This window comes from Macaca nemestrina, chromosome 9 (assembly GCF_043159975.1).
Source record: "Macaca nemestrina isolate mMacNem1 chromosome 9, mMacNem.hap1, whole genome shotgun sequence".
NCBI lineage: Eukaryota > Metazoa > Chordata > Mammalia > Primates > Cercopithecidae > Macaca > Macaca nemestrina.
The window spans coordinates 112,610,774-112,637,898 of NC_092133.1; the positions used below are offsets into that span (position 1 = coordinate 112,610,774).

At 34.8% G+C, this 27,125-nt stretch overlaps 1 protein-coding gene across 16 annotated transcripts in view; it reads right to left on the reverse strand.

Annotated features, from left to right (window-relative positions):
- Positions 1–27,125, reverse strand: part of LOC105479938 (zinc finger E-box binding homeobox 1) — a 184,925-nt gene that overhangs the window by 138,300 nt on the left and 19,500 nt on the right. Inside the window, exon 2 of one of the 16 annotated variants that reach the window (XM_071070258.1) lies at positions 9,495–9,543. The exons of 14 other annotated variants lie outside the window; for them this stretch is intronic. The gene's annotated coding sequence lies outside the window, so the exon portion shown is untranslated. One more of the 16 variants, XM_011738286.3, reaches the window with a different exon arrangement.

The window sequence follows — 27,125 nt, forward strand, 5'->3', positions numbered from 1 at the left end:
GAGGCTAGGGTAGGAGGGTGGTGGGGGAAGTTGATCAGGGGGTACAAAGTTTCAGATAGAGAGGAAGAATAAGTTTGAGATCTATTGCGTAGCAAGGTGACAAGAGTCAATAATAATGTGTTAAGTATTTCAAAATAATAAAGTAAATTTCAAACGTCTCACTATAAAATATTACAGGTGAGGTGACAGATATGTTAATTAGCATAAGCACATCACATTGTATACATATATCAAAACATCACAATGTACCCCATGAATGTATGCAATTATGATTGGTCAATCAAAAATATTAATTTTACAAGAAAAATAAACAGGAGATTAAAAAAAGAAAGAGTTGAAACACTTTAGATTTAGTTGTAAAGATATGTCCTCCACTAACTCAATTTAGATTCCATTGTCTATTCAGAATCAGAACTTACAAGATGTTTCTAGTAAAGCACAACATGCTTGTTTGTTCAACTGGTTTCAAAAGTCAAAGCACTTACTAGGCAACACCTAAAATCATTCATCAAAACTATTTTGGACAGGCAGTGATGTTAAACAAATTACTTCCACCATACTACCACCACAGTCACCTCTTTCACTACCTACTCCACTTCCCATAGTCTATGAAATAAAAGGGTATAAAATATTCTTATCATTTATTATTAAAAAGATAAATATTTTAGCATATAAAACCAAGAATTATGCTACTAAAACAGACAATATATGCTTAATGAGTTTTACCTGAATTATATTAGATCCCAAAGTAACATCTCAATACACACACAAATATTCAGAAAAAATTTAAAAAACAACACAACAAAAAATAATACAAATAAAAATCAATATAACAGCGATTTACATAGCATTTATATTATATCAGTTATAATAAGTAAGCTAGAGATGATTTAACGTACATGAGAGGATGGGTGGGTGCAGTGGCTCACGCCTGTAATCCCAACACTTTGAGAGGCCAAGGTGGGAAGATCGCTTGAGCCCAGGAGTTTAAGACTAGCCTGGGTGACACAATGAAACTCTATCTGTACAAAAAAGTTCAAAAGTTAGCTGGGCATGGTGGTGCGTGCCTGTGGTCCCAGCTACTTGGGAGGCTGAAGTGGGAGGATTGAGCCCAGGAGGTCAAGGCTGCAGTGAGCCATGATTGTACCAGTGCACGCACTCAAGACTGCATGACAGAGCAAGACCATGTCTCAATAAATAAATAAATAAATAAATAAATAAATAAATAAATAAAGTACATGAGAGGATATGCATAGGTTATATGCAAATACTATGGCACAGTATTTGGATTTTGGTATCTGAGGGTGTCCCGGCACCAACCACCTGAGGATACTGAGGGATGACTATATATATAATATCATGTATTTTAGAAAGTGTAATTATTTAAAAAGTTTCCTCAATGTTCTAAGTTTTTGGGTGCATGCCTACTTTTTCACTAAGAATTGTGACAGGTTTCCTAAAAGCAAGAGCAAGTATCTATATTTAGGTCTAGTTGTTAAAGTATTCTATATAGAGTTGGCATATTGCTATTTCAACTTATATAAGAACCAGTTTACATTCATATTATTCACATTACTTAAAGCAATCCTTTAGAAAGTGAGTTTAAAAACTATCAACCAAAAAAATATGCCTCATCCTTTTCATGAATTCTTGACGTATTTATAAGAAAGTTGTTTTGGTGACAAGTTACTTAATTTATATCTGCCTCAGTTTCTCCATTTGTATAATGAAGATAATAGCATATTACTACATAGGATTGCTGTGAACATTAGGTTAATAGCTGCAAACTGCCTAGAAAAGTTCAGTAAGTACATCATAAGCCTTCAAAAGCACAGCTATTACAATTATCATCATCATCACTACCATTATCACTACTACCACCACCTTCATAAGCATCTCAACTGATTCTTAGTAAAAGTGTAGAGTCCTAGGCCACACTCCTAGAGATTCTAATTCAGTATCACACCAAAGTTTGAGAATATTGTGTTAAAGAGAAAGGGGAATAAATAGCCAAGACACTACATATACCAATATCATCTTATAAATATACTAACGGGAAGCAAAATACTTTAAAACAGAAAAAGCTTGTTTTAAAAGTCCAGTAACACCTTTACTTCCTCCTCCAAAATACACACAACTTATCCCCAAAGCCAGTGGTTGCTTTCCGATGACCCCACTACTCAAGAGTAGATAGGATACAGAAATAAGTAAGAGACCCGGGCTCAACAAAGAGTTGAAGAAGCTTATACACTTCATTACTTCTTGGATAGAGAATAGCTAGCAATTTCGCACAAAAAAATTTGTGAGTAGGTCAATTATCAAATATTTGAGCACTAACTGTATGTGGAACACTAAAGGGGACTGAACTATAAGACATTAAACTTTCCTGGAATCTCATTGGGAAAATAACCTCCCACTTTCTTCCAAGGATCACTGAAGTCTTGCTCCAGCTTATAAGCTGGGAACTCAGAGAAGAGATTTTAGTTAGGGTCGATAGGAAGGCTTCATAAAAGAAAAAGATCTTTGCTAGACCTCATAATGACTAAGATTTTTATAGACAGAAATTGCATTTCAGGTCAAAGAAAAGTGTGAGCACAAAGCAGAAACTTGGAAGTACTACAGGTATTTCAGAACAGTACATTGAGTATTTGCCAACGCTGGAAAGGATGGTTTTATTCTCTGCTCAAAAATCTAATTAGTACTTCAGGAAGATTGTTTTAGCAATGGTGTGCATCATGGGGTATGTTACGATAGCGTAACCCTGGCTTTGAAAATGGACAGAGACAGGAATCTAAAGGATTATTTAAATTATGACCAGTCGCAGTGGCTCACGCCTTCTAATCCTAGTACTTTGAGAGGCTGAGGTGGGAGGATTACTTGAGTCCAGGAGTTTGAGAGGAGCCTGTGTGACACAGCAAGACCCTGTCTTTACAAAATTCAATAAAACAAAAAGTAAAAAATAAATTAACTAATTGGCAGTGAGGACAAATTAGGTAGCAAAGACGACTTAAGTATTATGTCTGTTTTTTTCTGGAACGTCCCAGTCTGTCCTGGTATATTCAAGATGAAGGAGATGGTAGACAGTGACAGCTATAAAAAGTAAACTCAGGGCTAGTCAGAGAGAGTTTAGATTAGGGGGAAAGGACCAACCTGTGGTAGTGGTAGCAAAGGCAGAGAGCAGTTTGATCAAAGACTTGGAAGTGGGAAAGTGCAAACATTATCCTCAGGTTGATTAGCTCTGATTTGCTAGAGCCAGCAGCTTGCAACTGCCTTTTCTTTCCAATGCATCAAAATGCCCTAAAAGTGTTACTGAGGAAGAAAGTAGAGGCAAAACAGTTTAATGCATAGAATGCCTATAAATGATAGTAATCTGGAGTTTAAATTAAATATTAAATTATGTTTCCTATATTCAGTAGAGCATACAAATGTATTTCAGTACAGCTGATAATGTAAAATGTTCACAAATTTGGCCTGGCCAACAAAAATCAACAATAAAGCTTAGGTATATTCAATCTCACCCCCACTTTTTCAAAAATTTTTAACAGGCAATTTTTGTGGAATTCATTATATTACAAATATGGATCTTCTCAATCAAGTGATTCATATGACTGTTAAACAGTTCCTTAAAGACAGAGGCCATGCTTTTCTTCTTTTTTCCCTCTGGTACTACCAAAACTCAATGGTATAAGGTATGGATTTAGTATACTTACTAAATGAAAAATATCCTATAATCTGACCTGTGAATGCATTAAATAAAAGGTATGAACAGTTATAAAATTCCATAATAACAGACACGCAATTTATTAGAGCATCCATGCTGTACTGTTTCAGGTTACTGCAGCTCACTCTAATGCCACTACTGTGGCACTAGTAAATGCAAAATGGCCCTCAGAACTCTGTGAAATTTTACTTTAAGTGTATACATGGTTTCTAGGTATTTACCGTTGCATTAAAAAAATAACTCACTAATTTACATACTCTCTGAGGATATTAATAAAATATTTCAACATGATTAGACCTGGATAAAAAACCTGTATTTTTTTGCATCTAATTTTATACTTTCAGTCTCCAAAATATTTCAGCACATTTTATTCATCTGATCCACCAAATTAACCATAATATCTTGTCACATACTATTCATTTCCGAAAATTAAAGAGAGCTTTACAGCTATCATATTTTAGGGATACTGACGCTTTAAACTTTATAGCATCATAATAAAATAGGCAAATGCCATTTCCAAAGTAATGCGTCATTTATCTTAAAGTATAAGGAAAGGAATAGCATTTGTTAAAATACCTCCTAAACTAGATCTATTATATTTAATCCTTACAACCCTGAGAGATAGTATATACAAACCCATTTTACAGCTGTGAACTTGCTTAAGGTCCCACAGCTATTAAATTATACTGTTTTAGTTCCCTTCATGTTTGTCTAGCTCCAAGTCTAAGTTCATCCTTCTTACAATAACTACCTGGAACATTGCCAAGTACCATGTTAAAAAGAGGCTAGGGTATAAAGGGACAGGGGGAGGGGCACAGGGCAGGACTTAGTGAAGTAAAAGCAAACATTGTAAAGTCCAAGTACTTTACTCATTGAAGTGCTCTTCAAACCTATTATGAACATTCTTTCTCTTACTTTATTCACAGACACCCTTCTCTGCACACTAGTAGCTATAAGAATTAATATCAAGCTTTGAAAAAACAGACACTTTATAAAAATGCAAAGCAACAATAGCTACTGAGAATTGTTTTTGAAAGGACAAACGGCCCTATGACATACTTCAGTAGCCCTGAGGTAGTGTCTTGCTGAAGACACTGTCTTAAGAAAGTTTCATCAACAATCCAGAGTCACTATGATATTTTATAATAAGAAGGGTTGAGATTAACTATTCTAGCAAACAAAGAAGATAGGTGTTTGTTATCTGGAAATTTTACTAACTGAATGTACAATGATGCTATGAATAAAGATGAAAAAAAATTTGATTTTTCTAGAAAACTTCAGGAAGTATCTATGGTATCACTTTGTACTTTCAAACAGAATAGAGTGTACAAATGATAAACATAGTTAATAACATCAGTTAATAGTAAACATAATTAAAAGCATTATAAACATAGAGAAAAAATATTTAAAATTCCAAAAGGTATAAAGTTCTTAGTTTTAACAACAGAAAAACTATGGTTCCTGTGTTAACAGAAGCTGGCACTAAACATACCCCTTTCAAAGTCAGAACAGTATTTCAGAATGGAATTTTAGAGCCTATAGCACTTTATAAATGAAGGTGGAATTTCTGTTACTCCAATGTACTCCTTTCTTCTTTCCCTCTCTCTCCCTGCCCTTACCTCTATTATTATAACACATAAGACTTCTCATTTTACTTTAAGAAAAAAGCTATCTCATCTAGTATTAAAAGGTGAAACAACTTTGCATTTTAAATTAACATGGGGTCTTTAGGAGTTTTGAGGATTTCAATACCAAAATGCACACAGGTTGGATCTTTAAAAACTGTTACAGTAGAAGTGCCAAAACAGACATTTTGAACAAGGTTTCACAATAATTAGCACTGCAGTAGGTAATTTAACATGTGTGACCTTTTGTACAGTAACAATTCTAAAACATAACAGCCAAGAGCACAGTCATTTATTTGTTTCCTTGATTTAGGGCAAAATGACACAAGAAGACCAGTTCCACACAAAGAATTAACACAGTACTGTGCTAATATAAGTAAATAAAGTTTAGTTCAAAGAGAAACAAATAATAAAAAGTCAAAGAGAGAACTGAGCTGGCAACTGAGAAGCATAAACCATTTTGGCCTAGATTTGTTTGTAATGACTATGTGACCCAGATACTAAAATATTTGGCTAACATTCAGAAATCTAGCAACTGAAAGAAATAAGATATATGGTTGGCTGGTTAAATATTTTAGCCAAAATAACAGATTCTTAAAATCATGCATTATTATAGTATTTTCTACACAGAAAAATTTTAAACTTTAAAAATAAGTATTTCTTTTTTGCTTTGTAAATTATCCCATAAATTATACTTCACCTTTACAATCAGACAATAAGGATGACACTATTTACTACAGAGGTTATGATACAAAACACCTTTGGAGAGAAGAGCTGAAAGAAAATATACTTTTTAAAAGTAATTTATTTAAGAAATTGTATTTTCCTAAACTAGCTTGGTTCCATTTATGGTCCACATAGTTTACTGTACAGATAGGTGTCTGTTAAATGAGAAGAGAATTTTTGGAAAAAAAAAAATTATTCAACTCCAAAGCTACACAAGCTCTGCTAACGAGAGTGCTTGAAACACAGGAGACAGAGAGTAGATTGACCGGGACTTGACTTCATACTTACATGCTTGATAGGGGAAGGTGGTGTTTCATGTAGGTAAAAGACATAATACACAATCCTTAATGCACCCATGGTGGACCAAGCTAAGTGCCTATCCAACGCTTCCTTCTTCCTAATGATCCATGATTGGATTTCTATATCCACATCTCTCCCAGTAGTCAATGTGCCTCAGGGTAAGCTGACTGTCCTGAGCTGCAAGGGTAGACCATTAATCTAATCCATTATGGTAAGCTCATCCCTTTTGCCAATGATTAGTTTAGGCATATTTAGAATTAAGCTAATTTAGGACAATAAGGAGCAAGTTAGGGGCAGGAGTGCATGAGGACTTCTCAGGGAAAAGAACATATATTACCCATGAGAATGCCAAGAGAAGTGTATTCTTCTCTCTTTGGATCTGAAGGAGGAAACACAATCCTGATTACAGCCAGCAGCCATTTGGCAACTACAGTGCTGGGATAAAGGAAATACTATGGATAAAGCATAGAGTAGATGACAAACTGAGTCCTTGAAAAAATCACTGAGCCATTGGCATAACTAATCCTAATATATGTACTTTCTTATGTGAGCCAACCAATATTCTTTTTATTTAAGCCAAATTAGACTAATTTGGAAACTAATTAGCTATTAGGAAACTAACAATTGCCAAGTTCTATTTTAATTACTTTTAGAAAACCTTAGAATTTTACCTATTCCTAGCTTTAAAAAAAAAACCATACGCTACCTTTTGTATATTTTCCTAATTTCCTACAGTGATTGTGTACTACATTTGCTATTGGGAGTGGAGTTATTCAATCTTAGTGTACCAATATGACCTCTTCTTGATCATCAGTATAAAAAATTATGCTTTTAGTCTAGTAATGCTTTCAGGGGCCCATGATGTACTCAGATTGCTATGTTCTTACAGAATGATTTTGCTCCAATATCAACTGTCTCTTGTTCCTGCTGTACTCTGCTCACAACAGTTTCAGAGAACCACCACACTCTCATCTTCAATTCATTGGCTCTCCATGCCCTGTGCATTCTCATCCTCCTCTGAGTTCCCAGTTAAACACATGCAGATGGCTGAAGTTGCTAGAAGTATGCTGTGAAGCATAGGAAAATTATTCTCAGGACAGTGAATTTCTTTCTGAACTTAGTTTAAACTAAAAATATAACCTAGATAACTGGTTTTGTACTTCTTTTAAAAAGTATCTCAATTATTCCTTCCCTTCCTCCCTTCTTTTGGCATTCACTTTACCTAGAAATACTTTTAACCTCTTACTTTTAAATAAATATTGAAGATTTCTATAAGGTCAAGGCTATAAAAGAGAGGCCTATTGGCCAAACATATTCTACAGGTCGATTTTGCCCTGTAGAGTTATTGTTACAGAGTATCTTAAAAACACCTGAATTAGTTACCAACTAATTTACATAAAAATCTGCATTTTAGGATCCTTTGGAAAAACTGAAATACTGGGTAACAATCAGCCTGAATACTCCCATGATCACCATCCAATGGAGCAGAATATTAGCTGTCCCTTTACCCAGTTAGATGAGCACAGATTCTCCAGTCTCATTATTATTTCCCTAAATGGCCTAATTCTTTATAGTTAAGGCCCTTATAGGTACTTGACTGTGGTATCCCTGATACAACAGGCTAATAACAGCCATAGGCACATGAAAGAAATAAGATTGGTTAAGAAAGTACAGAAGTTCATAAGGAATTTTGTAAAGTCTGTTTCCAAAATGTTTCCTCTGGCATCTTTTAATTTAACCAGCAGTCTATTTCTAGAGCCAATGATCCAGCAATAAATTCTTTGAATAATCATGAAAAAGTAAAGCTATTTGAAACAAAAGGATTAAATTCTTCAAGTAAGTTTCAATCAATCAACCAACAGGAAAATCCCAAAAAGTCACCTTCCAAATCTGATATTCATCAACAAGTGGTGTAAACAAGATGACCTGCACTACATATATATACACATTATATGTGTACAGAAGTACTTACGTTTTATGTATAAACTAGGAAGTCAATTTGTCTTTTAAAACTAAGTTCTCCCTATACTCCCTATATTATTTAATGAAGTCAAACAAACAATAACAAGAATTAGCATAATTCAAAAATTATTTTTTAAAGAATGATGTTTTCTAAATTCTATTTATAATATAATCACTTCATCCTAACATTAAGTACAAGTTACTGAAAGTATTTTAGAGATAATCTTACAATCAAATTCTATAGGTAGAACAATAACAATACTATTAATAGTTTTATATTTCTGTCAAATACAAGGCTTTGTCCACATCCCAAATTTCAAATCTATTCCTTTCTCTCCAAATCAACTGCTGTAACCGTCATCTCCAACCTGGCCTACAGAAATAGCATCTAACAACATTGCATCTATATATACTGTAGTCAGACTCATGATTTTCAAATGAAAAATTTAATCATGGTATATACCCCAATGCTTAAAACCTTTCCATGGCTTCCCAATATCCCTTAGGATATAGGTCAAAAAATCCTGAAGAACGCATAATCTCTTTCCTACATTCTTCTTTACATTTACTTATCCTTCTTTTCAATGCTCACACTGGAATCCTTTTAGTTATTCCTTTTACTTTTGTAGATGCTATTTCTGTTGCCTGCAATGTTCCATCCTAACCTTTCTCCTAATTCCTAGGCTTAAGCTAACTCATGCTGATTCTTCCAATCTCAGCCCAAAAGTTATTTCTCATGTCCTACCCTCAGTTGACATTCAACACTCCTCTACGATCCCAGAGCAGGTTAAGTCGGCCTGTTATATTCTTTCCTATTATCTTATGATTTCTCCCTTAATGTTCATCTTAGTTGTAATTATTTGTTTAGTTTTAGTCTTTTCCAAAGCTGCTGGTTTTGTGAGGATACGGAAAGGTATCTGTCTTGTTTATTGTCTTACACTATCATTTAACACAATAACTGGCAATAATAGCATTTAATAAATATTTGTTGAATAAATTAGTCTCATTAAATTGAATTTAACCCACAGATAAATGAATTACTGTTGAAAATGCAGCATAGTAGACAGCACAAATATCTGGAAGTCCTGAACACCTGGTTCATAATTCCAGGTGGACTACTTGCTATGTGACTTGAGGTCTCAAACAACCAGATTCTTTACCTTAATAAGAATATTATCCAATGCCTCCTCTGTTTTCCTTAAACAGCTGCTGTGAGAAAAAAAGGAATAATTCACTTTCTCAACTCTTAAAGCACATTTTTTCACATTAACATTTTTCAAATCAATAGGAGTCTTACCGAAGATATCAAAAGAACTTTTAATGACAACAAAAGAGACACTACACAAAATACTATAATGCTTTGTATTATATCCATGTGTATTACTGTATCTCTGTGTGAACTTAGACATGACCAAGAATTTACCTTCGGTCACTTATCAGCATCAATAGAACTATGCACAGCTAAATTTTAACTGCATTTTAAATCTGTAAATTACCTCTTAAAATGTCTTTTTAAAGATCAGTATAATGCAGCATTGAAACAAAAAGTTATTATATATGCAGAACTTCCTGTAACATGTGGCTGAATTATATTTAATGAAGGTTTCACAAGTGATAATTCTGAGCAGATACCAAATATCTGGCTGTTAAAGTCTTCTGGATGACTTTCAAGAGAAAAAAAGTAAAAAAAAAATTTTTAATTAAATAGGAAATGGAAACCTCGCCAAAGTAATTCCTGGACATGGCTCAGAACGACATTATCAATCCTAAAAGTGTTAAAGATCAGGAAAAGCAGCATTTGCTACAGTTACTATGGCCCAAAGGAATTCATAATAATCCTTAGATAAATGCTCCTCCTCCCCCATGAAAAGTGTTCTATTTTTCCAAAAAGAGACATTAAAAAGTTGTTATTAAATCAAAGAATGTGCCTTACAATCGATGAGCTCTTAGAATCGAGAAAATATAGTAATATGTATGAACATATTCTTTAAATTAACTGCTATACAAGTAGGTAATTTTAAAGGTGCCCACTTAGCGCTATGCACAAAAAAAAAGTGCTTTATATAAAACGTAAAAGCTTCTCCCAAAGTCACTTATAGTCAGTGTTTGAAAATGAAAAGACGGAATGGGATTCTAACATCATTGTTTCAGAAGAAATAAAATGTTCCCCCTAACTCTGAATACACACTTGACAAAACTAAATCCACTTATTTTGCTCTGTTCCCACTTTAAGCACTGCCCACATAATTCATAACACTGCCATTTGTTAAATTCTTTAAAATATTCTCCTGAGAAACTTATTCTAATATCTAATCAGTAGCATCCAAAAGTTCTTCTTTATGTCTATCCCCATTCTTTCAATTGTTATATTTAATGTAATATTTTACTTGATTTTGTATTTTGCTGATACTGTTTGAAGCAATATTCACCTCAGTCTTATCTTCAAGAACAAATCAGGACATGTGCTTTCAGTTCATTTTCTGTAAGTAGTAGTACTGGTTTTCTATGACTCCTTCACCTGGTGACCAAAACTATGTATTGCCAAAATGACAGGTTGGTGGTGCTGGTGACTACTGAGACTAAAACCAACAAAGCTGACTCATAATCAAACCTTTGACTGTGACTATTTAATACCTGTTTTAAAATATTTTATCTCGGCCGGGCGCGGTGGCTCAAGCCTGTAATCCCAGCACTTTGGGAGGCCGAGGCGGGTGGATCACGAGGTCAGGAGATGGAGACTATCCTGGCTAACATGGTGAAACCCCGTCTCTACTAAAAATACAAAAAAAAAAAAAAACTAGCCGGGCGTGGTGGCGGGCGCCTGTAGTCTCAGCTACTTGGGAGGCTGAGGCGGGAGAATGGCGTGAACCCGGGAGGCGGAGCTTGCAGTGAGCCGAGATCATGCCACTGCACTCCAGCCTGGGAGACACAGCGAGACTCCGTCTCAAAAAAAAAAAAAAAAAAAAAAAATATTTTATCTCTATTCCTTCTTTAGAAATGATCATTGGAAAATTATCTCTTTAGACTTCTTTCTCTGATTCAGTATCTCAATCTCTCTGGCTAGGGACTTGTCAATTAGATATTAAACACATTCTGGAATTGATCTAAAAAGATGGCTTAGGAAAGATGTAAGACTTTTCTGCAAAATAGAAGGTAGAATAGAATGTAGAACTATGGCAAATAGCCACTTGTTTATCTCTACCAATTAGTAGCTCATTACATTGTGAATAGCCTATATACAGTGGTTTATAAGAATTCTAGCATTAGATGCTTGTATTAGAAGATCTACAAATTATGCTAATGTTATAAACTTTATTCAGATTAGATCTATAAATTATGCTAATGTTATAAACTTTATTCAGATTGGAACTACTGAACTATCTTGGTAAGACAAAGACTTTAGATAAATTATGATTTATGATTTATCTTTAAAACATACCTTTAAGTACTATAATCACAAATATAAAAATCAATCAAACATGAGGGACATGGGAAAAGAAACAAGATGGGAGTAATGGAATTTCCAGCACTATGTTGTGTACTTCCAAATTATCTCACTTAACTGTCAATGCTATGAGGTTGATACTACTAGTGTCATACAGATGAGAAGACAGTGGCTGATGGCCCTTAAGTGACCCTAGTGTATGTAAATCCAGTGCTCAAATCCATGTGGGCCTGACTATACCAGTTTCTGAAATGTGGTAATGGCAAATACCCATGCTCAGCAAAAACTGCACTTCCTTGCGGTAGTTTGCATTTCCATAGATGGCTGCAACAATATATCCCATCCTATTTGCTCTTCTACAGTGTAATCTTGCTACTCCATCTTTAACAAATGAAGCCTATTTCTCTTCCTGTTTATCTAGGCTGGCCCTGTGACTTGTTTTGATCAACAGAATGGGCAGAAGTAATGCTAAGCAACTTCTAAACATGGCCCTTTAAAAGGCTACAGCTTCTTTGCCTTTGGAACATTTCTTTTTGGAATCCAGCTGCCATGTTGTAAGGAAGCCCAACTAACTTCACAGAGAGGCACACTTAAGGAGAGCTGAGGCACCCAGGCCACCCCCAACTGTGCTCCAAGCCAGCAGCCTGCATCCACTGCTAGCCATGTAAGTGAGGCCACTGCAGACTGCCCTCTTTCCTAGCACCCCAGCCAAGACCACGCAAAGCAGAAGACTCACTCAGTCAACTCTCAAAATTATGAGAAATAATGAATTACTGATGTTTTAAGCCATTAAACATTGGGGTGGCTTGTCATGCAGCAACTGGTAAAGTGAAACACTCACCATCCTCCTTAGAAATGTATTTCAAAAATGCCAGTGTTGGCACTAAACGGGCTAATAAGAACCCAAATTTCTGTTTTTTGTGACGACTGAAGTAGAATTATGAAAAATCATCACTGGCCATCAGAGAAATGCAAATCAAACCCACAATGAGATACCATCTCACACCAGTTAGAATGGCAATCATTAAAAAAATCAGGAAACAACAGGTGCTGGAGAGGATGTGGAGAAATAGGAACACTTTTACACTGTTGGTGGGACTGTAAACTAGTTCAACCATTGTAGAAGACAGTGTGGCGATTCCTCAAGGATCTAGAACTAGAAATACCATTTGACCCAGCCATCCCATTACTGGGGATATACCCAAAGGATTATAAATCATGCTGCTATAAAGGCATATGCACACGTATGTTTATTGCGGCACTATTCCCAATAGCAAAGACTTGGAATCAACCCAAATGTCCATCAGTGACAGACTGGATTAAGAAAATGTGGCACATATACACCACGGAATACTATGCAGCCATAAAAAAGGATGAATTTGTGTCCTTCATAGGGACATGGATGCAGCTGGAAACCATCATTCTCAGCAAACTATCACAAAAACAGAAAACCAAACACTGCATGTTCTCACTCATAGGTGGGAATTGAACAATGAGATCACTTGGACACAGGAAGGGGAACATCACACACCAGGGTCTATTGTGGGGAGGGGACACGGGGGAGGGATAGCATTAGGAGATATACCTAATGTAAATGACGAGTTAATGGGTACAGCACACCAATATGGCACATGTATACATATGTAACAAGCCTGCATGTTGTGCGCATGTACCCTAGAAATTAAAGTATAATAATAAAAAATGAATTAAAAAAAATTTAAAAAAAGAATTATGAAAAATCATAAAGCTTAAATTTGAATAATTCCTAATAGTTACACTCATTTTACATCAAAAATGGTTCAGCACTTAAAATCACAATGTTTCATAAAATCACAATGACTATGGATAAAGTTAATACTGACTGAAACACTAAATCTTATGAAAATAAGGGCAACACTTGGAGTTTGAAAAACGCAAACAGGTAACAGAATAAAGTCTGATTATATCAAAATAAAGCTCATATATTAGATTTGTATCCTATGTATTACAGATTATATGCTTTACATGTATTATATAGAATATGTATTATGCTTATGGACTATATAAAGAATTAGTATACAGTAAAACACACCACACTGAATTTTACTAAACATAATGTTTTGTCTTATTTAGAAACTTCTTTAAGGATAAACATTGTAACTGGTGAAGTATCAGTATACCAGCAAAATACTACTTCATAAAAAATTTCCAGTTAACAGAAGTCTGGATTACAGTCCATTGCTTTATTTTAAATTTCTGTTACATAACTGTAGAAGTCTTGTTATACCATGAAATGTGCTGAATACATGCAAACTTAAAGGAATATTTTTAGCTAACCTCTAAAGGATATCAGATAATGATGTATTACAAAAATAAGGATGTAGTTAATTTATGAAGGATAAACACAATTTTCAGTAGTGACATTGTCAAAGAAGATTATTGTGCTAAAAAAGACAATTGCCCTGACCCAATAAAAGAGTCTCTTATGATTTAAACAGCAGAGAGAAAATAATCTAGCATAATTCCAATGTTGGTGCTATAATAAAAGGTAGGAAAAAAAGAAGTCCACATAAATACCTAATACAGTCTTTGTATTTCTTAGAAAATAAAGAATTCTAAAATAGCAAGTAAAGAATTTTTAAAATTCTATGCTTATCAGACTGATGCTGAAAAGTTATTTAGTCTAGTAAAAAAAGAGTTTCTGAAAAAACTAGAAAAAATTAAATGATCTACTCAATTTTAAAACTTAATTTTGTTTTGAGGCAGACACTACGAAAGATTCTATATTCAGAAATAAAATCCTATTTTGCTAAAAAGATATTTCCAGGGCAACTGTACCATAAGCGTAAGGTCTAGCAGTTTATAATTACTGTATTTCTTTTCAGTTGCTACTGGAAAATATACATTCAAGACAGATTCTTAATTCTCTTCCATGACTCCAGATACTCAGCTAACACTGAGGTTGAAACTATGCCCAAGTCCTTGCACATTCACACAAGGTTGCTATTTGGCTGTAAAGGAGCCTTTTAAAAGAGAGAAAGTGAACATAATGGAGGAGAAGGGAACTGAGGAGAAAGAAAAGCTGCTTTTGTGCCATATGAATTATTTATTCAGTCAAGCAATGAACTCACTACTTCTAACTCTAACAATTTATCAGAGAACTCTAAATAGTGAACTCAAAGGCTAAGTTTAAAAATTATCATTATTCAGCCAAGTTGTAATTTTTTCCACTTGAAAATGTTTTTAAAACATAAATTGTATTTTATCCAGTAATTTCAATTTCCAATTTATAAATTTTATAAATCAGACCCCAAGTGTTAATTTTTAAAACAGACCCCAAAAAACCCCAGATAATAACGTTTATCACAGGCTAATAGGAATTAGCAAACTACTCATTTTTTGTTCTTCTTAGTTTAGGAAGCTAATTATAGACATGTCAATTCATGAAACTTTAATTACTATTTGTGTTCAACTGATAACCAAGTATCTTAAACTAGTTCAAGAAAAGCTTTCTTCGTCTGGTGAGTGCTGTTGAGATTTATTTTACCAAAGCTCCATGAGGTAGTCCTAGTTCTTGATCAGTACAGACAGACTAGAGTCAGATTTCCCTTACAATCAGTAATGTTTGGTTGCCTAAATTATTAATAGAGATTAAGTCACTTTGGAATAAGAACAGAGATAAGGTACTTCCTTCTTGAAAAGAGAAATAATCAGGTCCAATCTGTGCCCAAATGGCCTTTTCTTACATATCAAAGATGATGCAGAATTTTTGCCACCTTTCTCATCACAAAATAATTTACTTAAAAAATATGAATAGAATAGAGAGATCACACATTTATGGTCAATTGATTTTCAATAATGATGCTGAGAACACACAATGGGGAAAAAACAGTCTCTTCAATAAATGGTGCTGGGAAAACTGAATGTCCCCATGCAGAAGAATGAAATTAGACCCTCATCTCACATCATTTACAAAAATCAACTCAAAATTGATTAAATACTTAAACATGAAACCTGACACTATAAAGCTCCTAGAAGAAAACATAGGGAAAAAGCTCTGACACTGGTATGGGCAATGATTTTCTAAATATGACCCTAAAAGTATAGGCAACAAAAGCAAAAGCAGACAAATGGGATTACACCAAACTAAAAATTTCTGCTCAGCAAAGAAAACAATCAAGAGTGAAGAGACAACCTGCAGAATGGGAGAAAATATTTGAAAACACACCATACAGCTGATAAGAAATTAGTATCCAAAATATGTAACAGCTGAAACAACTAAATAGCAAGAAAATAAATAAACCTAATTAAAAAACAGGCAAAGGGCGTTTGCCTGTTTTCTCAAGAGATGACATACAAATTGCCAACAGGTATATGAAATAATGCTCAACATGACTAATCATCAGGAAATGCAAATTAAAACCCCATGAGACACTACCCCACACAGAGTAGAATGGTGATTATCAAAAAGATGAAAGAGAACAAGTGCTGATGAGGATGTAAGAGAAGGAAACCCCTGTACGCTGTTGCTGGGAATGTAAATTAGTACAGCCACTATGGAAAACAGTATGGAGGGTCCTCAAAAAACTAACGATGGAGCTATCATACGATCCAGCAGTCACAACACTAGTCATAAATACAAAAGAAATGAAATCAGTATGTTGATGAGGTACCTGCACTCCCATGTTCATTTCAGCATTATTCATAATAGCCAGGATACGGAATCAACCTAAGTATCCATCAACAGATGAACTGATAGAGAAAATGTGGTATATGCACACAACAGAATACTATTCAGCCTTCAAAGAGAAGAAAATCCTGTCAGTTGCAACGACATGGATGAACCTGGAGGACATTATAATAAGTGAAATAAGCTAAGGTACAGAAAGAGAAATGCCAATGATCTCACTTATACATGGAATCTAAAAAAGTCTAATCATAGAAGCAGAGAGTGGAATGGTGGTAACCAGAGACTGGGGTGTAGAAGGGCTGGGGAAATGTTGGTCAAAGGATACAAAATTTCATCTAAACAGGAGAAATAAATTCAAGAGATCTATGGTACATCATAGGCCTACAGTTAATATATTGTACACCTGAAAATTGTGAAGAGTACATTTTAGGTGTTCTCACCACAAAAAAAGTATGTGAGGTAATGCATATGTCAATTAGCTTGATTTAGCCATTCCACAATGTGTACATATATCAAAAAATAACGTGTACACCATAAATATAATTTTATCAATTTAAATAAATAATAGAAGAGAATGAAAATATTTTGCATTTTGTGTAAATGAATGAATAACATACTTTTTTTGGCTTAAACTGAGTCATTCTGTAACCCAAAACTGACACAGAACACAACTTCTTTTGGAAAGTTACACACTTGTCTCCTGATACTTTCATTTTCTATTTGAAATGGTTTGAAAATACCTAAGTCTCAGAAGTGTCTATCTCACATAATTTTACGGGAGTCTATTCCTTTTTTTTTTTTTTTTTTTTTTTTTGAGACAGAGTCTCACTGTCACCCAGGCTGGAATGCAATGGCACAATATCAGCTCATTGCAACCTCCACCTCCCAGGTTCAAGCGATTCTCCTGTCTCAGCCTCCTGAGTAGCTGGGATTACAGGAGCCTGTCACCACACCTGGCTAATTTTTGTATTTTTAGTAGAGATAGGGTTTCACTTTGTTGGCAAGGCTGGTCTCAGACTCCTGACCTCAAGTGATCCACCCCCTCCCAGAGTGCTGGGATTACAGGTGTGAGCCACTGCATCTGGCCTAGACTTTTTTAAAACAAAAAAACCAGAAGAGCAATCCATATGTTTTGTGTATTTCCCCCAACTTGCTCCTTTTTCTAGGTACAGCTGATATTCCCTGCTTCTACTTTTTTCCCAGACAAATCACTTGGTAATATATAGGCACTGATTCTCCTTGATTATACCCATATTTTACAGAATGAGAATTAAGGCCGGTAGAGTAGTTAAAATTCACCTAAGTTACAGTGAGGAAAGTAAGGCCCACACAACCTATGCTACTAACCCAGATATCTACAACTAGTGTGTGGCACAGCAAAGATTTAAAAACATGTTTCCAGACACCATCTGTTGCTCTTTGCAAAACGTCCCCATTAATTCCCCTGAAGGACCCTGGAATTCATATCTGGGAGTCTATACAACTGATAAAATCTTTGCAACACACTTTAGTAATAATTCACTGTGAGGCTTAAAAGGGTATGCCCAATAATTCTACTCCTGGGATTCTATCCTATCATAAAAATCTAACTCGTCAGACAAGCTTCATATATAATTATCCTGTCTAGTATTTACGATAAAAATTGTTTTAAATTTTTTTAATTTTTCAAAATGTCCAATAATAAGAGGAGATGCTATTTCCACTATAATGAAGAAATTTAAAATGTTTGTTAAAGTTTTATGGAAGTGTTAAAAGAGGTATTTTCCTATGTCAAGTGACCTGTCAGGAGGCAACAAGTTATAAAAATATATAAATGTATGCTAAATAAGTGTTTTCAATCAAATAAATCATTAGATCTTACCCAGGCATGGTGGCTCATGCCTGTAGTCCCAGCTACCTGGGAGGCCAAGACAGGAGGATCACTTGAGCCCAGGAGTTCAAGGTCAGCCTGGGCAAAACAGCTAGACCTCAACTCTAAAAACATTAAAATTAAAATAACACAGATGTATGCTAAAAAATGTTTTCAATAAAATAAATCCATAGATCTTCACTGAGTGAGATTCTATCACATTAAGACTGACAGAGGCAAGACTGGAGCCTTCTTTTAAACAGGTGGCAGTTATACAGGGAGAGAGAATGATCTACTTTCTCTAAGAAATACATGGCTTTAGTTTCTTTAAACTGGCATTGCACAATTCATTTTCTCCCTCATAGGGATGAAAGACCTGCCTCAATAATCACCTGAAGGTAGTAAAAAAATGAGTTTCCTAACACCTCCCCAACCACATAAAAAACTTCAAGGTCCTCATTATTAAAGCTGAGCTGTATCTTACTTTGGAAAACTGTAATAAATATCTTCCAAGCATTTTTGAGAGACTAAAGGAAAGTCCTCCTTTAAAGCACCACATCTCACTTATCAAAGCTTTAAACCATACTCAGTAGTTACAGGCCTTAAACTTAAAAATCTGTAAATCTTGTCTTATCTTAACCCCAAGGAAAAGACTGAATTAGCAAAAGTACAGTCTGAAGATGGTAACTGACTTAATTGAGCATGCATGGTTATACTTTTAAGACAGAAATGGGACTTACAATGTATGTAATTTGACAAGATTTAAGTTCCCTTCACACAATAAGAACAACCAGACTAAAGGCAGTGAAAAAACGGTGATATTTTTCCTAAGAGTATGTTTTTCTATTTTAGATGGTATTTCATTATTTTTTTTAATAAGTGGTCTGCTCTTGACTTACCAAGACATGATAAAGAATCACATTACATGGCTTTATCTCCTCAAAAAAGAAAAAAAAACTCTATATGCAAAAGTTAGAGTTTCACTTATGTATTTATTTTTTGCTAAAAGCAGTATTTTTACTGTGAAAGCCATCTAATTTAAAATAAATCATTAAGGGCAACTACTAAAACACCTCAAAAAGGTACTATTTCATTCAAATTTGTAAGTACTAAACTCACATCATCCTAACTTTATTTTGGGCCTAAGGTTTCCATGTATCAGCAACTCATATTCTTTTACTAGTTTCTGTAACTAGAATTCTGAAAACCAACTATCTAGTTACTTAAAATAACCCTGAAGTAGCTGAAACATCCAAGTTACCAAGAAATTTCCTATAGTTCTGTTCACAGGGAGGTAAGAGTTTTCCACACAAGACATATAATTTTTCTTCTGAAACAAAGCAGATGAGGTACAGTGAACAAATTGTAAAATTAACTAGTAGTTGTCACAAGCTTCCCTATAAATTCCTTACATTTTAATGATGACTATTCCTACTTCTAACCAACTGGACCCAGTAAGAAAACTGCAGCTTCTGCTTCAAACTAGCTCTTGTGATGTAAACCAAATTACGTAACTTTTTGAGGTTCTCAGTTCTATCTCTAAAATGAACCAGACCAGATGGATTTTTAAGGTCCCTTTCCACTTTAAGAATCTATATTTCATTTTCTTTGAGACTTTTAAAAATCTTTTTCAAAGGTGGTAAGGCATGTTTGGAAGAAGGAAAAAAAATTCTTTCTTTTTACAGTAAAAGAAAATATTTTCACCTTTTTCTGACAATCTGCACAGAAAAGTTTTTTAGGCTCTCTCTTAGCATTTTCAATACCCCCTTGGGATCTAGGGAAGCTAATTTCCCTTTTAACAAGATGATCTCTATAAATGAATGAGGCTGTTTCTGCTAATGGCCTCCTTTTCACCATTCTCCTTTTAGAGTATCAGCTACTAATTCCAACTGGGCAGGTTTACCTAGATATCCTGCTTAATCAAGGTGGGCCTCATAACCCACACAAGTTGATCTCCCATAAAAGGTGTTAGCGGTTGATTTGGTTTTGTCTTTAGCTCTTTACGGGAACATCAAGGCTTCTGGGAAGTAGCTTTATACAGGTGGACAACTCATAACACTTAGGATCTACATTCACCACATAAAATGCTGCAAACCTACAGAACAAAATGAATTTTAGGTTACCAGTTTACATTCCTGTTATTAAGAAAATTCTAAAACGTAAATTTAATGTTTCTACTTTAAAAGGTTTAATAGGATTTATTACATTACATAATACCATCCCCCCACCAATCTGTTTTCTTCTATCACAGTGTATACTTTAATCTTCAGCTAAATGGAGTAGCTGACAAATGGAGTGATTTAAGAGCACTATAAATGAAAAAACTAGTCAACAAAAATGCTGAATACATAAATGGTTTAGTGAAATGTCTGTGAATATGGATATTGAACATGCTAATTTGGGCTTGACCCCCTCCCCAACTCACTTCTGCCTCTCCCAAATTGTAAAATCCAAACAAATTCTTCCAGTAGAAAACTAGTCAAACATTAACATCTGGCTAAATTTTTAAATATTTTTATTTTCTGTATTTTCCCATATCAGAATATTGGACATCTCCTCTGGTAATATTTTTCATCAACTTAAATTTCAAGTTAAGATTTCTTTTTCATTGAATCTATTAAAAAGAATCCTAAGCTTTAACTACTAAAGCTTAACTACTTAAGCTTTAATCACTAAACTACTGATTCAGAAAAACAAACATGAATTAGTTCGCAACTATTCCAGTAGTCCACCTTAATATGTTCAAAATAACCCAGAACAAGTTAAAATGTCCAAGATAGCAAGAAAATTCCCACAATCGGAGTCTAAAAGGAGGTAAGGGTCTTTTCACTCAAGGTACTGAATAGAGCTTTTCTTCTAACACAAAGTGTATGAGGTACAGCGAACAAACTGTAAAGGTAACTAGTTCTTTTGTCATATGGTCCCCTACAACCTTCTTATATTTTAACAATTAATGACTATTGGCAGCTTCTAACCAGTAAGGATACAATAGTTTCTGCTGTGGAAATTGAAGTGAGCCTAAGCATATTACTAATTTTCTAAGATTATCAGAACTCAAACCAGAAAATTTAAATGAGTTAACATTCAAGAATTTTCTATTTCATTACTGTAAAGACATTTAATCTTAAATACTTATTTAAGTATATTTATATGCATTTTACACTTGAGTTGACAAATTGTCAAAATTACCAAATTTACATAAAAATACACAAATTATCTTTTAATATATACTACATATATCCATGAACATATGAAAAACTTATATTACTGGGAAACAATCTAATCTAATTATTGATTTTAAAAAGTGAGATTTTAAAAAGCCCATGGCTATATATTTACTTAATATAATTTGTCAGTTAATGTGCCTATTACATAACCAAAGACACCGGATCGAATGGGAACCAAAAATACCAACCAGCAACCCATCTAGTCGGCTCTGCATTTATGTATGATATCACCAGGATCCAGCGAGGCTGTCAGAAAAAGTATGGAGAAGACAGAAAGTCCACCTACACTTAGCCTGCACCTTTTCCTCAGAAAGAACTATCACCCCATTCCCCAAGGAACCTCTATAATAGAAAAAGACAAACGTGGGGATTATGCCAAATTGACCCCAAGCTTTATTCTCCTCCTCAAGGCACATTCAGTAAAAACATCTAAACACACATCTGATTTGACAGGCAATTGGGTTTACAAAGAACGTGGTGAAATGAAATCATACTTGGAGCATTCATGGGTTCTGTGTCAAAGGTCACTTAGTAGTATTTCAGTTGCTGCCTAAGATTTAAAGCGGGCAGAGCACAGAGAGCCACCAAACCATAGCACATCTGCTCTAAAAGACACCTTCAGAATCATCTCCTCCAACCTTTTCATTATACAAACACATTTTGTAACATATTTGATTAACTCTGAATTTCCTAAGAGCTATGATAGAATGATACTAATTTGTGTGAAAGACATACACACACAAAAACAAAGATAAGCAGGCACAACCACAAAATGAAAAATTCTATAAATCAAAGGCTGTGCTTTAAAAGTATATGATAAGAAATAAAATTTAAAAAAATGTCTATGATAAACAATGAAATCTTAGGCTTAACACAATACTATAATGGATTACTGGATTTTTATATTTCTCTGAAGGGAAATATTCAGGATACAAATTACAATGCTATGGAAATACATGAAAAGAAATTAGAGCCTTTAAAAGCAAATGAAATATCAGATTGAATCATCTCTAAAAATGAAACAGGATTAATTGCTAAAGTTATCAAACATTCTAAAAATGATTAACTTAAAATGTTAACTACAGTTTAGTGCTAAAATGAATTAACTTTTTCCTGTGCCACAATATAACATAGAAAGCTCTTAAGAGCTTCACGAAACAAAACCACTCAGAAAGAAAAATGCGGGAGGGGAAGGGTAAAAGGATCGGCAAGGAAACTGAGAATAAATGCAATCCACTAGGCCAGTGGCTAAAAATTAGAAGAGCAAGTGCATTTTGTTTTCACCGTCCTTGCAATGTGTACCCAACAGCTATGAAACAAAGAGGTGAGATGTGCTGCTACAAACACAAACAAAAATTTTGCTCTACTACTATAAAAAAAGGAGGTAGCTTTTCTTGCAGGGGAGAGATACAAGATTTAGAATTCATACTTTAAGTAGAGCTGGCATGTCAGGTAAAATTTGAAACTTTTGTATTTATATTCCGAATATTTCTGGAGCTTTCCAACAAGCTTATCCATATGGGGGAATAAATTATATGCAGCAAGTCCAATTTATTCCTGTCTTTTCAGCAAACCAGATCTAACCTCAATCTATGTTTAAAAAGCTAGAGTTGAAGTAAGAAAGCTTATCTATTCCACTCTCTGCTGCTTCTTATCTGTAGATCTCCAATTATACCACCTCATTTATGAGGATGGTATCATAATGTTCCTCTCTATTCAAACTTCTATTATAACCTTAGGAGCTTTCAACATCAACATAGATGCCTACAGAGATTCAATAATAAACATCCTTTACTCCACTGCTAAGACTTGACCCTCTGTCATAACACTGAACAACCCTATCTCAAAAAATCATAAACTCCACCATTTTACTCTCTGATGATAACTTTCTCCCCTTCTACATCTCTCATGACTTCATTTCCACTACCCTCAGAGAGATCTCCAGACCTAAAATTTCTATTTTCCATCAGCTCCCTAATCCTGGGCTCAATTCCTTTCCTACTGGCTCTACCACTAAAGAGTTGTGTATGTAAGTTACTTAATCTCTTCTTACCCAGTTTCCATATCTGTAAAATGGGAATAATAGTATGTACCTCATATTCTCTCATTTATTCAATAAGTATTTGGGCCTATAATGTATGTCAGGCACTGAGAATAGCACAGACAACAAAACACACACACCTTGCTCTTATGGAACTTACATTCTAGAATCTTCTGTAACAACTATGGTTGTGGTGAGGGTTAAGAGTTAATATATGTAAAGAATAATGTACAGCACATAACTTGCAATATTTGGCACAGCTGATCATCTAAACTGCTCTAACTTCAACAACTTGGTTTCCCTAAACTCACAACTTTTGCTGTACCATCTGGTAAAACCTCAATCCTAGACTAATGTTACATTCTGACCTCCCTCACTAATTTAAGGCTTCTAAGGAAATTATAACGATATAGATTTGTTCCATTAAAAATGTGTGGTTTCTAGTCTTGCTTGGATCTTCAGGTTGGCCCATTGATTATTTCATTTTTTTCCGTTCCTTTTCTTATCTTTGTGGGACTTCTTTTTCTCTACTTGACTCTGAAACACTTCTGTTCTCCAAGCTCCTGTCTTCTGCCCTTTCTTTCTCTTCAACCCACATACCTTCCCTTGATGGTTTTATGCTTTCAATCACCTCCTGCAAACTGATGAACTCTTCAAGCTGAATTTCCAGCCCAGGACCCCCATCTATATCTGACAGCATCAAGTTGAAAGGTCAACTGCCTTGTTAGCCCTCCTCCACTAGTGATGTCACAACCATCTCAAACTCAAAATATCCATAACTGACTTCCGTACAGTCTCCTCAACTGATTATTCATATATTCACTCTTTGTTTGGTGTCATCACTATTCCTGGAATCACCTCAGCTAGAAACTTTGGAGTTAATCTTGTCTATTTTTTCTCTCCCACTGGTCATTTCCAAGCATCGAGTCCTACTAAATTTACTATTTATTTAAAAAAAAAATGTATAGACTCTGAAATCTACTCCCTCTTCTCTATTTCTACTAACAGTGTCAGTTTAAGCCCTCGTCACCTCTTACAAAGCTAACTACTTCCCAAATGGCCTCTCTGCCTCCAATCTTTTTCCCTTCAAATTTATCCTTCACAGCAGCTATCAGAGTACTAAACCTGCATACAATCAAATTGGGCCCCTACTTAAAACCCTTCAATGACTGTCCAACTCACAAAAAAATGAAGTTCAAGCTCCTAAACATGGCATTTAAAAAGCTCCCATGATTTGGTTCTGAATCTCTCAGACTCACCTCCAATCACTCTCTTACCCTTATCTCGTATTCCTGCCAACAGAGATCTGCTTGTATGTCCAGAACATTCCATGTTGTTTCTTACCCATGTGCCTTTGCTCCTGTTCTCCTTTAGGCTATTCCTCTCTTCCTATTCCCCTGTGCCCTCTCATTTCAATGCTCATACACACACAATCAATATCTACCCTTCCTTGTCTCTCCCACTGACCTCCCTTTAGTATTCAGTTCAGGCATTACGTTTTTAAGTAGGCTTTTTCTGGCCATTCTTTCCATTTCTCTGTATTACAGTGACCACACTTTATACAAGTATCTGTTTTGTGACTGTATCCCTGATTTGACTGTGAACTCCCTAAGTATAGAACCACAGCTTTACCTACCATTCCATCTCTAGCACTTGGCACAGTTCCTAGAACATGGTAGGCAAACATCACATGTTTGTAACATCACACTATCCAGTCTCATACCAATACCAAGTCATCAAGTACCAAATTGTAAAGTTACATAAAACTGAAGATCAGAAGCTGGATCATTTGTTTTTCCTTTCTGAATGTTAAGTGCTACTACTAAAATGTTATCAATGGGTCTTAAAGATTAGCTGCTACTCCATTCAACAAAAAACAGATTTCTATATTGCTAGAGTTTGCCCTCTAAATGATTTCAAGTCTATCCTAAAAAAGTAAGTTAGTAATTCATAAAATGTATCTCTAGGTATTTTGACATCTGAAAAAAAATACATCATGTACCAAAAACAGGATATGCTTGGCATGGAAAGGGAGAAACAACATTTGATGCCACAAACAATGCAATCATCCTAGATAATTCATTTAACCCAATTTTTAAAAGGAAAAATTTAATATGAATACATATAAACCTTACAGTAATGCACACAAATAACTTATGGGGTAACAGAGCAATTTTACATTAATTTTAAAGACACAATCAAGAAATATTTCTCACTTTCTGAGAAACATTTCATGAAGTTTATAAACCAAAATTTGCCAGGGGTATAATTTATTCTCCTGTGATGTGTTGATACGGATTTATCTAAAATAACATAAAAATACCATATATTATATGACCTCCTCTCCCTAGCAGAGAAATGAAGCAAAACAATTACCCAGAGCTCTTTGTGAACATCCCAAATTACCTGACCTGATGGTCACAGCTATAAACTCCTATAAACTATTTTATGTAGTTTTTTTTTTTTTTTTTTTTTAATTTGAGATAGAGTCTCACTCTGTCACTGGAGTGAGTGGTGCAATCTCAGCTCACTGCAACCTCTGCCTCCCCGGTTCAAGCGATGCTCCTATCTCAGCCTCCTGAGCAGCTGAGATTACAGGTGTGCACCACCATGCCCGGCTAAGTTTTTGTACTTCTAAGTAGAGATAGAGTTTCACCATGTTGGTCAGGCTGGTCTCGAACCCCTGACCTTGTGATCCACCCACCTCAGCCTCCCAAAGTGCTGGGATTACAGAGTGAGCCACAGTGCCTGGCCTTATATAGGTTCTTAACAAATTAAACGTCTTTACTTCACTGCAAGAGCTTTCCTTTTTATTTAAAAGTAAGTCCTTACAATATGCCACACACGTGCAAAGAGACAGGAAATACTTTCTCTTCGAAGAATCTCTAAAAGTGAATTTAGGCCATATACACCATTTCTGCTCTAAAGAAAAATCATTAACTGTCATGTGTTTTGCCTGTTAAAACCATGTGTCACTGAAAGTTAAGCTATTTAAAGTAGCTAACAAAAAGGACAAAGAGAAGCTAAAATTATTAGAGATGTTATATATATGGTGAGCATATATGCCTATAGGATGAGATCTCTCAAGAACGTCTAAAGTAAAGGCTCTAAATGGAGTGTGGGTCTAAATGGGTAAAGAACTATTACTCTAAAGGATTTGTCTGATTCTTCTCTCTTTGCCTGGTGCCTCACTTTAGACTACTACTACTAGTTTCTTTACAAATCACTTAGACTTTTCTCTATTGACAGCCTAACTCTATTTTACTATGAGAATTTCCCAAAGGTATCATGTCAACATCCCTGAATCAAATATCACTCCCCCATAAATGATTTATATACAACTTATGATGTATAAATATCAAATTTATACATGCTACTGTTAAACTTTCTTATTTTAAATCATGACTCCATTAACCCACCTTTGGAAGAAGAAAGTACACTATCACCATTTGTGCATTACGGGTAGATCTGCAATCAGACTAACAGGTACTTCTGCCTATCTATTTTTCTCATCTCATGAACATATGGACACAAAATTCATTGAAGAATAAATCTAAGCA